The sequence below is a fragment of the Mesoplodon densirostris genome, chromosome 19 (assembly GCF_025265405.1).
Source record: "Mesoplodon densirostris isolate mMesDen1 chromosome 19, mMesDen1 primary haplotype, whole genome shotgun sequence".
In the NCBI taxonomy this organism is placed as follows: Eukaryota; Metazoa; Chordata; class Mammalia; order Artiodactyla; family Ziphiidae; genus Mesoplodon; species Mesoplodon densirostris.
In genome coordinates this window covers 56,035,493-56,047,613 of record NC_082679.1, presented here as the reverse complement: position 1 = coordinate 56,047,613, position 12,121 = coordinate 56,035,493, and positions in this window count along the sequence as shown.

Genomic DNA, 12,121 nt, shown 5'->3' with positions numbered 1-12,121 from the left:
ACACACACTGGGGGAATGTTTCCAACCTAGAAAACTGTTTGTCCTTTTGATGAGTTCAGAAGCCTGTTTCCTGCAAGTCTCACTCCATACACTTGAATAAATTGGAAGCTGATTTTAGAAGCTACTGAATCATCCTGGGCAATTTTGTTGTAGAGACCGTTCATATTTTATTAAGGCAAAAATCAAAGGACATGCTTTAATCTAATATACCAATGCCTTTCCAAATAGAGAAAGTCTCTCAGATATTGATTTTGAGTTTTGGCATCGCACGAGCCTGCTTATCAAGTTGGTATGAAGAGCAAAGTTTTTTGGTTCTTTGTTTTTATCTTAAGGATCTAATTCAATCATGCCCGCAGTGGAATTGAGGCAGGCTGCAGGATGAGGTGCGTGGAGGGGGGTAGATTCTTTGACCAGGATAAGTAATGATGGCTGGGGGTTGGGACAGAGAATAAATGAAGGTAATGAAGCCTGGAGTCTCCAATAATACACCCAGCACATTATTGCTGAGGTCAACTCTGACCCCATCCCCAGGCACTGAGTCACCCACTACACAGACTGCCCTCGTGTGACATAATTCCTCCTCCCCCCGGCGCACTGCAGGGTTTCTCAAAGAGATAAATGACTAGGGAGAAAGGGCTTTCTGTGATCCTGCAGAGGTAGAGGCAGGGATATTGTTGCGGGACTCCTGGGCCCTGACCCTTTTCCCCATGATCCCTAGAGAGGAGGTTGTGCCTTTGGTGATGCTGAGTTTCAGGAACCAGGAGAGCCAAGTGTTTGCAGCATTTGCTTTAACAGCAACGTGTGTAGATTGTTAGGGCTGGTCCTTCTGGAATGATGGTGTGAACCTGAGGTTACACGAGCAGTGGCAAAGCGACACTTCCACGCAGTGCGGGTGATGTCATCAGCAGCTGTGCCCTTGTTAAGGGTCCTGGGGGCCAGAGGAACTGCACCAAACCTGCTACATCTGTCCCTTATCTGGGTGGCAATCACTCTTCCAATAACTTCCTGTCTCCTTAGCCTACTGAGTTGGGAAATCAATCTAATTGTATGGCAGGCGTAGGAGCGAATGCATGCAACCCCTGCCGGTCCCTAACACACTTGAAATGCAGGTCAAGGCACAATGCTGGCTGCTGTGCAGGTGTTTTGTTTATGGTTTACCCTAAAGCAGACCCTGAGACTAGGATTTGATCCAAGCAGTTTATCTGGGAGGAGATCCCAGGAAACACTGGTAATGGAGTGGGAGAGTCAGGGATCGAGAGCAAACAGGAAATGTGTACATTTTCAATCAAGTGGCACCTGGGGCTCATCCCCACCGGGGAATTACAGAAGGCAGTGTAGAACATGCTTTTGAGTCATTGATGAAGCTGGGGTATTTATCCACCAGGAATTCCCCTTCTGTAATTTGTTGAGAGCTGCTTTCAGAAGCATTAACTTTTCAGAACTGCTGACCTGCCCTGCCTTCAGGCCAAGCAGGCTCCCACAGCAAAAGCCCTCAGGCAGAGAGTAGCAGGTGTTCACTGCTAGCAGCTTTAGGAGTGCAGAGCTAAGTGTTCAGGGCAGAGGGGTGGGCAGTGCTGGCGGCTGCTGTAGCATATTGATTTGAATTATTATTGTCACCCTACCACTTACATGAATGCAAGCCAACTATAATATCCGTATGCTTATAGCTCTTATAAACAACTACGTAAAAGCCAAACATGCTTACATATTCTATCTTTAAGCAGTAAAAAGCCATATAGATCAAATTTACAATAATAACTCTGTGTGCTGGGTGGTGTGGTTTGGTCAGATGAAGTCAAGCTTTGTAATGCAAGTGTGATCCTGACTTCCAAGGAGCATGTTGTTTTGAATCCAGAATTCCAGTTACATCTTGTGATCGCTAGCTTTTCCCTCCAACTTTTCTAAATTCCAGCTGCTACAAAAAGTCAGCCCTGCAGCTGTGAGGTCGTCTGGTCTTCATTGGACATAAGTGCATTATTTTGTATTGTCCTTTTATCAGTCAAGGTGATTACTTGAAACTGAGTTAACTTGGAAAGGAAAGGAATTAATTGGAGGGTGCTGGGCAGCTCACAGGGTCCCTGGGGAGGCTGTAGAATCATGGACGTTGGGAAGCAGCCAGAACCCCCGCTGAAATCAGGCCACGGAACCTGTCTCGTGAGGACACTGCTCTTGCCACTTCTGGTAAATACGGGACCCCTTTGCTTGTGCCACCACCACCAGCAGCAGACATCGGGTGCCCCTGCTGCTCCATCACCCTGTTGCTGCTCAGATGTTGACTCGCTGCCACTGCTCCAGCCAGCCATCCTCAGAATCAATTCTCTGCTACCTTGCTTCAAAGCCCAGTTTGGGTGTGAATCTGACTAGTGGAGCTTGGACCATGAGCCTGCACCCTCATTGGGAAGGAAGCTGGCAAAGCAGACATCTGGTGTCATCAGGTTCTAGAGTGGGATTCGGGGTTTCCTACCTCCAAGGTTCAAGGCTGGGGTATTCCCCAGACATAGGAAGAAAGTTCAGACTCTGTGTAGCCAAAAAAAGGTGACTAGTGTCCACTACAGTTTTTTTTTTCTTATTAGTATGTCACATTTAAAGAGGCTAAAGAAAAACTAGATGAGCTGGTCACCGTCCACTAAAAGTTATCCCCAAAAATTATCAAAGTGGTCAAATTTTTAAAAAATGTTTTAAAGTTCCCAAAATAGAGAAATGGGAAGTGCTCAGTACATGTGGGCAAGGTAGTATTAATTCTGCACCTGTTACTACCTCTCATCCTAGAAAGCAAGGGTTATGTCTTATTTCTTTCTTTGTGGGTAATTATAGGCATTGACTACAGGAGGGGAAAGAGGTGTCAAGCAGGGTCGGGCGGGGAGAGGAAACAGTTTATATTAGGTTTTAAGCTGTTAAACATGAGTAGGTTGGGGCATTGAGTTAGCGGGAGCCATTTAGCTCTTGCTCTTTTGAGAAGTGCAATTTCTAGGGTAGAGCAGAGAAGAATATCACCTGGTGTGGGAAGAGGGTCTAAGAAAAGGTGTTTTGAAGCCCAGGGAAACTCAGCTATGGTTTGAAGAAAGAACCATGGTATAAAACCAAGACAGACCAAAGTATTTATAAGAATACTGAATGTTCTAGAGGAAAAAGTGCTTAAGGGAAACATTCAAGGGTAACTTGGCTTTCCACAGTCTTTGCCCTGGAAATAAAACTCAAAGGAAATCTGCTAGTCAAGACCCCTTGAGCAGCAGCTTTGGATGACTTCAGTTAACACACCAGAACTTCTATGGGGGGAAAATGAAGTTTTATTATTTTCGATAAAACATTCTAGGGTCCCAAGTAAATTTACTTTACCAACTTTCTCTAATTATGTAAAAATAAAATTATTCCCCTAAGAAGAGTACTGGAAACAGATGGGCTGCGTAATCTATCCAAGATTTTTCCATCTGTGGTTTTGGGCATCTGGGTATTAACTTGGGATTTCATGGAAAGGCATATGCTCAGAAATGAAAGTCATTTTTCAGATAAACACAGCTCAAGTGAGAAGGCCATCCCTATTCATAGAAAAGGCCCAAGACAGACAATCTAGATAGGGCAGTGATTTATTAAAGATTTTTCCAATTAGTAAGCTGGAAGCGTTTAATTTAAATACAAATTTAAATGCTGACTTCCTTTCTTTTGCCAGTAAACATGAAAAGTGTGTGAGAAGTGTGTGTGTGTGTGTGTGTGTGTGTGTGTGTGTGTGTCTTTGAATGCCGCAAGCCGGTGTGACTTTAGGTATAAGGCAAAGGATCCACATGGAGTGTTTTGGGGGGTGTAAAGTGGTACAAACACTTGAGAAGGGAATTAGTGCACGTGAAACAAAAGCCTTTAGAAGATGTAAACTTTTGATTCAGCAATTCCCTTTTTAGAAAGATATTTTAAGAAAATTATTAAAGACATGTGCAAATATTTCCACTCTAAGCATTTTCACTGCAGCATTAATTATAATACCACAGACCTGGAAATCTCAACTTCTTCAAGAGTCACGATAAGAGATTCTCTCCCATAGCCATACAATTGAAAACCATGGGGCTTTTGAAAATACTATCAATGGAAGAATATTTTAAGCAGGTTGAAGAAGCATCCAGATGAGTGATGTCTATGCATATACATATGTACTTGATATTAAGAAAATGTGGAAATATCAAGGAAGTTCTTAATGATGATTATTTCTGGTTGATAATTTTATGAATATGCTGAAATTTTTAGTCTATGCATATCTTTACTTTCTAACTTTTCTACAATTAACATATATTGCTTTTATACTTAAACATTTTAAAATGACTTGTTTTAAGAAAAAAAATATAGCATACATCTTCCCTTCCAGCTCTTTTGATGGGAGAAGGAATTTTTAATAAGTAAATGCATAGCTATGTGGTGTTTGATGTTTTTATATACATCATTTCATTAATTGCCACAATATCTTGTGAGGTAGAAAGTGCTTTTATTTTAATTTTACTCCCATTTACAAGAAACTGAGGTGTACACCACTAGAAAATGGAAACCCTGGGTTCAACCCAGGTTGGCTGGTTCCCAAATCTACATACGTTCATCACATCCACGTCACCCAGATCCCAAAGGGTCTTCTGAGGACTCTTACATCTTTTCATTTCCCAGAATTCTGTCCTCAAATTGGCTTTGAGAGACCAATGTTCCTTTTCAGAGGGAAAAAAAAAAGGAGGCAAGACTTTAGTCTATCAGATTTTAAACACCCAACAACTATTTACCCTCCAGGTAGGATTATTTCTCCTGTTGCCCCACTTCCTGGGGCAGAGAGTACACCAAGTCTAAGAAAGTAGATAGTATTTGGTGACAGGACACCAGGTGCAGAAAGAGGCAGCCTCCTCTGGGACAGCACAAAGGAAAGGCTGCACGTGGCAGTGTAGAGCCCAGATGCCTTGGAGATACTCCACCAGCCAGGTCCAAGAAGATCCTGCACGCTCATCCCCGGAGAGCCGGCCCAGGAGAAACACAATGAATGAATGAGTGAATGAATGGGAAGTGGGTGGGGAGCCCTAAAGGATTAGAGATACCAAGGGCAGTGGAGGGAAGGAACAGAGAGAATTTCCAAGGGGGAAGAGTATTTTTTAATCTTTTAACTGCAGAATAGGTGATGCTAAAGCATAGCCGCAAATGCTCGGATGAGAAGTCCCATCTCTACTCAGTGGCTGGGCCAACTTGAAGAACCAGAGGAGCCATTGGCCCTAGAGCTGGTATGGGTTGGATGGTATAACTCAAACCCCAGAGAAAGGACTGTTGGGCACATGTCACACCTTACCTCACGTTGACCCTACGTGTGTAAGTGACCGACTGACCTTAGGGGGTTTAACCGTGGATCCTACTGCTCGCTCTTTCTTTCTGATCCGTGTTGCTTTAACTTTATTTTTTTTTTTTGAATATGTGGAGCATTCACATGCTTCCAAAAGTCAGAACGATACAAAATGGTATACTCAGAGAAGTGTTTCTCCTTCTGGCACCCCTTCCACCCTGTTTCTCCTGCCTACTCCTTAAAGGTAGCCAAGTTCATCGTTTTCTGGGTTATCCTTTGTGTTTCTTTTGAGGTAGATTAGCACATATTTATGTACATTTTCTTCTTTTTCCTCTTCTTACACAGAAGGTAGCATTCTATATATGCCTTTTTGCACTTTTCTCTTTGCCCTTAATCTCTCCTGGAAATCACTCTGTAAGCAGTTCATAGGGATCTTTCTTATTTCTTTTTACAGCTTCCTAGTAATCCGTTGTTTTGTAAATACCAAGGTTTATTTTTTCCTGATTTTTTGCTTTTTGGTTTTTTTTGTTGCTGTTAATTAAGACTTTATTTAGAAAACATTTAAATAAAAGCCCTGAAATTAGCAGCAGTTTGACATCTTGGAAAAGCACCATTGCCAATACTAATTTGGAAAATATACAGAGATGTATTTAATACAAAGATATATTTAATAGTCTGAAAGATATTTAAAAGCTTATTCACTCACAGACCCTTAGAATAATATGTATCAAGCTTTATACTTTTTTTTGAACATTACTATTCTTCTCTAGTTTTTTTTTTAATATCTTTATTGGAGTACAATTGCTTTACAATGGTGTGCTAGTTTCTGCTTTATAACAAAGTGAATCAGTTATACATATACATCTGTTCCCATATCCCTTCCCTCTTGCGCCTCCCTCCCTCCCACCCTCCCTATCCCACCCCTCTAGGTGGTCACAAAGCACCGAGCTGATCTCCCTGTGCTATGCGGCTGCTTCTCACTAGCTATCTATTTTACATTTGGTAGTGTATATATGTCCATGCCACTCTCTCACTTTGTCACAGCTTACCCTTCCCCCTCCCCATATCCCCAAGTCCATTCTCTAGTAGGTCTGTGTCTTTATTCCCGTCTTACCCCTAGGTTCTTCTTGACATTTTTTTTCTTAGATTCCATATATATGTGTTAGCATATGGTATTTGTCTTTCTCTTTCTGACTTACTTCACTCTGTATGACAGATTCTAGTTCCATCCACCTCACTACAAATAACTCAATTTCGTTTCTTTTTATTGCTGAGTAATATTCCATTGTATATATGTGCCACATCTTCTTTATCCATTCATCTGATGATGGACACTTAGGTTGCTTCCATCTCTGGGCTATTGTAAATAGAGCTGCAGTGAACATTCTGGTACATGACTCTTTTTGAATTATGGTTTTCTCAGGGTATATGCCCAGTAGTGGGATTGCTGGGTCATATGGGAGTTCTATTTGTAGTTTTTTAAGGAACCTCCATACTGTTCTCCATAGTGGCTGTACCAATTCACATTCCCACCAGCAGTGCAAGAGGGTTCCCTTTTCTCCACACCCTCTCCAGCATTTATTGTTTCTAGATTTTTTGATGATGGCCATTCTGACCAGTATGAGATGATATCTCATTGTAGTTTTGATTTGCATTTCTCTAATGATTAATGATGTTGAGCATTCTTTCATATGTTTGTTGGCAATCTGTATATCTTCTTTGAAGAAATGTCTATTTATTTCTTCTGCCCATTTTTGGATTGGGTTGTTTGTTTTTTTGTTATTGAGCTGCATGAGCTGCTTGTAAATTTTGGAGATTAATCCTTTGTGAGTTGCTTCATTTACAAATATTTTCTCCTGGGCTTCCCTGGTGGCACAGTGGTTGAGAGTCCGCCTGCCGATGCAGGGGACACGGGTTCGTGCCCCGGTCTGGGAAGATCCCACATGATGCAGAGCGGCTGGGCCCGTGAGCCATGGCCGCTGAGCCTGCGCGTCCGGAGCCTGTGCTCCGCAACGGGAGAGGCCACAGCAGTGAGAGGCCCGCGTACCGCAAAAAAAAAAAAAAAAAAAAATTTTCTCCCATTCTGAGGTTGTCTTTTGGTCTTGTTTATGGTTTCCTTTGCTGTGCAAAATCATCTCAATAGATGCAGAGAAAGCTTTCGACAAAATTCAACACCCATTTATGATAAAAACCCTGCAGAAAGTAGTCATAGAGGGAACTTTCCTCAACATAATAAAGGCCATATATGACATACCTACAGCCAACATCGTCCTCAATGGTGAAAAACTGAAACCATTTCCACTAAGATCAGGAACAAGACAAGGTTTCCCACTCTCACCACTCTTATTCAACATAGTTTTGGAAGTTTCAGCCACAGCAACCAGAGAAGAAAAGGAAATAAAAGGAATCCAAATTGGAAAAGAAGAAATAAAGCTGTCACTGTTTGCAGATGACATGATACTATACATAGAGAATCCTAAAGATGCTACCAGAAAACTACTAGAGCTAATCAATGAATTTGGTAAAGTAGCAGGATACAAAATTAATGCACAGAAATCTCTGGCATTCCTATACACTAATGATGAAAATCTGAAAGTGAAATTAAGAAAACACTCCCATTTACCACTGCAAGAAAAAGAATAAAATATCTAGGAATAAACCTACCTAAGGAGACAAAAGACCTGTATGCAGAAAATTATAAGACACCGATGAAAGAAATTAAAGATGATACAAATAGATGGAGAGATATACCATGTTCTTGGATTGGAAGAATCAACACTGTGAAAATGACTCTACTACACAAAGCAATCTACAGATTCAATACAATCCCTGTCAAACTACCACTGGCATTTTTCACAGAACTAGAACAAAAAATTTCACAATTTATATGGAAACACAGAAGACCCCGAATAGCCAAAGCAATCTTGAGAAAGAAAAACGGAGCTGGAGGAATCAGGCTTCCTGACTTCAGACTATACTACAAAGCTACAGTAATCAAGACAGTATGGTACTAGCATAAAAACAGAAATATAGATCAATGGAACAGGATAGAAAGCCCAGAGAGAAACCCATGCACATATGGTCACCTTATCTTTGATAAAGGAGGCAGGAATGTACAGTGGAGAAAGGACAGCCTCTTCAATAAGTGGTGCTTGGAAAACTAGACAGGTACATGTAAAAGTATGAGATTAGAACACTCCCTAACACCATACACAAAGATATACTCAAAATGGATGAAAGACCTAAATGTAAGGCCAGACAGTATAAAACTCTTAGAGGAAAACATAGGAAAAACATAGGAACACTCTATGACATAAATCACAGCAAGATCCTTTATGACCCATCTCCTAGAGAAATGGAAATAAAAATGAAAATAAACAAATGGGACCTAATGAAACTTCTCTAGTTTTAAAATATTGACTACTAAGCTCAAATTTTAAAATAGAATAAAACACATCCGTGAGCTGTGAATTTTTCATCTCTGGCCTGTGCATAGAGTTGAAAAGTCCCCAAGGGAAGGAGAGGGCACTGGGGTTGGGAGATTGGGGGACGTGGAAGCCACCAGCTCATGGATGGGTACGGAGAACCTTTCCCAAGGCTGAGGGAGGGCCTCAGGTTCCACGAATGATGGGGACCCACACCTCACTCCCTCACAGTGCACCAGGGAGATGACAGACATCAGAGGAAAGTGGCTTTAGGGAGGAAGCTCATAAGGGCCCAAGCCCCAGGTACCAGGACCCTCAGCCTCGGCAAAGCCCCTGTACTCACACTGTGCCTGGAGGCAATAACAAAATCCTCCTTTGGGAGCATATCAGTAAGGACCTGGAGGCTCCTGAATGACTGCTCTGCTCTTTGGAAGAGCTCTAGGGCCTTCACAAGTTGGAGGGAGTCCCTTTATTTTATTCTCTGCCATCCTCGTGGAATGAGGGATCAGCATAGATTTTTTTCCCTTCTATTTACTTACTTCTTTATAGCTGAGATGCAGAAGGCTGTTAGTAGGTCAAATTTCATTCAGAGAAACAAATGTGACATTTCTTACACCCTGTATATGGAAGCTAAATTCATTTCCCCTTCATATATACTATCTTATTTGATTCTTACAGAACTCTTGGCAGGAAGATATTATTCCCACTTTATAAATTTCAAATGTATAAGATCCAAAGAGACTAGGTTTCTTGCCCAGGACCGCACAAGAAATAAGAGGCAAAACTGGAATTTGTAGCCTATGTCTGACTTGCAAATCCCCACACCATCTTCTCTAAGGCGTAACACTTCTCAGTAACTGAACCCACAATTACTTCACGATCACAGAAACCACAGTCTTTCAGAGAGTGAAAAAATACACCTTGATGTGTTTTGTTGCACTCTTTGAAGCTCAAGAAGTACAGAGCAGTTCAAGTAGTATATGCTTTAGAGTCTGTACAAGTAAATCTGTACATCTCCAGGAGTGATCCTGAATAAGCAGATGAAGCCGTAATGGACACTTATTTGGCATATTTTGTGAATTACATAATTCAATTTCACCTGTTAGTCCGGAGCAGAGAAAATTCACCCCAGAACGGAGAAGCACTGAAAACTCCAAGAAGAGCTATAAGTGAATTAACTAGATGCACTATGAAAGCGGTTTCATAGTAAAAGAAAACCTTTAACAGTGACCTTGAAAAAGTGAGGTGGTGTTTGGAAGGACACCAAGGGCAGATGGGGAAGCTGAACAAGGAGGGTGTTTGGAACTCAGACTGCCGTTTGCTCAGTCTTTGGGGCTGTTTTCTCTTTGCTTCTGTCTGAAAATTTGCTTTTTCCCCTCTCCCCCCTTTTTCCCTTCTCTGAGCATATGGTGGAAAATGATTGTTTTGACCCTCAGTACGTTCCCTCAACTTCTTTCATGAATAAGAAAGGAAATAAGTCAACCAGTAGGAACCTTTTCTGGTGAATGACAGTGAATGAGTTTAAACCTCACAAGTTTAGGAACTGAAGAGTCAAAAACAGAGACTTTCTCTTTCTAAGTTCTTGAAGTGCCTTTCAGTGGGTGCAGGGTAGGCTCTGCAGTGGGGGACAGTGCAGAAGGCAGTGAGGCAGATGAAGGCCTGGAGGCTCCAGGAAGGTGGATTTGCAGATTGTACTACATTACACCCTTCTAAACAGCAGATGCAGGCCTCGAACTCAGGTCTCTCAGACTAAAACCACCACTCCATGACTGTAAAACACGAATGACTTTCCTTTTTCTGGATCCCTCGTGGATTGGTTGGGAACTTCAAATAAGATGCTAATAATGCAGATAAGATGCTAATAATGTCTTGGGAATGAGAGGGCTCTCTAGATGGGAAAAGTACCAGGACTACCCCCACCCACCTACAAATCCCAGATTGGGGTGGGGCAAGCGAGGCTGAGTTTTACAAAGGCAGGGGTGGATCTGGTCTTTATTAAACTATTGACATTTTGGTTATCATGGATTTTTGTGTTCATTGTGACTTCTGGAGATCATGCATTAGAATATTATTTACCTTGATTACTTTTTTTGTCATCCCCCGAAATTGTGCATCTGAGGTGGGTGCCTCCCTCACTTGACCCTAGTGGTGGTTTACCTACAGCAAGGTTTCCAGATGTGTAGGACACACACAAGGTAATTTTAGGTGGTCCGTTGCCATGACACTAAATAACACTAGCCACTTCATGAGAAAGGGATTTTTTCTATTTTCCATTTTTTTCCAGACCTTTTGACCAAGTTAAGTAGAAAGTAGCAGGTTGGGTGGCAGAAGTATTTGATACTTTTCTAACACTTGCTAATCTTTTAACAATAAAGAGATTAGACTCTGGGTTCAAATAGCTGGAGGTGTGCTAGTATCTTCTATTTGCCCTCCACACCCACCCTCCTTTTTTTTTTTTTTTTTTTCTACCAAGTTCTGTGCCCTGGGAGGCTGATCTTCATGGAAACCATTGGAACGGGCTTACTTGACTATTAGTTTCTAAGAATGGGAAATAGCAGCAGGCGATGGGAAGCCTGGAGGAGGAGACACAGTTCCGATCCTGACTCTCCCCCAACCCCTTCCCTGCCGCATTTGGTTATGCTCCTCTGACAAAGGCTCCAACTCTCTCCAGGCAGCCCTGCTTTTACAGATCTCGCTCTCCCTGTGTGTTCCAATAGCCACTTCTTCTCCTGCTCTTTCTGTCCTAGAGGAGTGTTGCCAGAAAAATACAGGATGTCCACTTAAATTTGAATTTCAGAGAACAACAAATAATCTTAGTGCAAGTAGGTACAAAATATGCCCAAGACAGAATTATATTAAAACCTTGTTTGTTGTTTTCTGAAAATGTAACTGGACATCTTGTATTTTTATTGGCTAAATCTGTGGAGCCCACCCTAGGGGGTAATTGCTCTCAACTCTTTCCAGCTCTTTAGTTTCCCTTAACCCTGCAGCACATCTTTTTTAACAGTTTCCCCATTAAACTCTCCTCAGTTTCCCCATTTGAGTCTGTCCTCTGTTTTCTGACGAGCCCCGGACTCACACTAGTAAACACTGCTTTCTGGCTGGAACTTTATACCATTGTTTTGTTCCTCACTTTGAGTTTATCTTCTCTCAGCAGCAAGTGATACTGGTTTTCCTTCCACAGCAGTGAAATATACTTTCCCTTTAAGATAAGTGTATTTCAGTTTGAAAATAATAGTAGAAGTGGGACACGGCGGTGGCGAAAGCCACAGAGATGGTACACAAGCCGGCGGGCTTTTAAGAAACACTTGGGGCTGAAAAGCCTAGTGTCTGGAGTCAGACCAGCTCTAGTTGGAATTCCACCCACACAGGGTTGTTGTGGAGATGAAATGAGCTCAGGAAT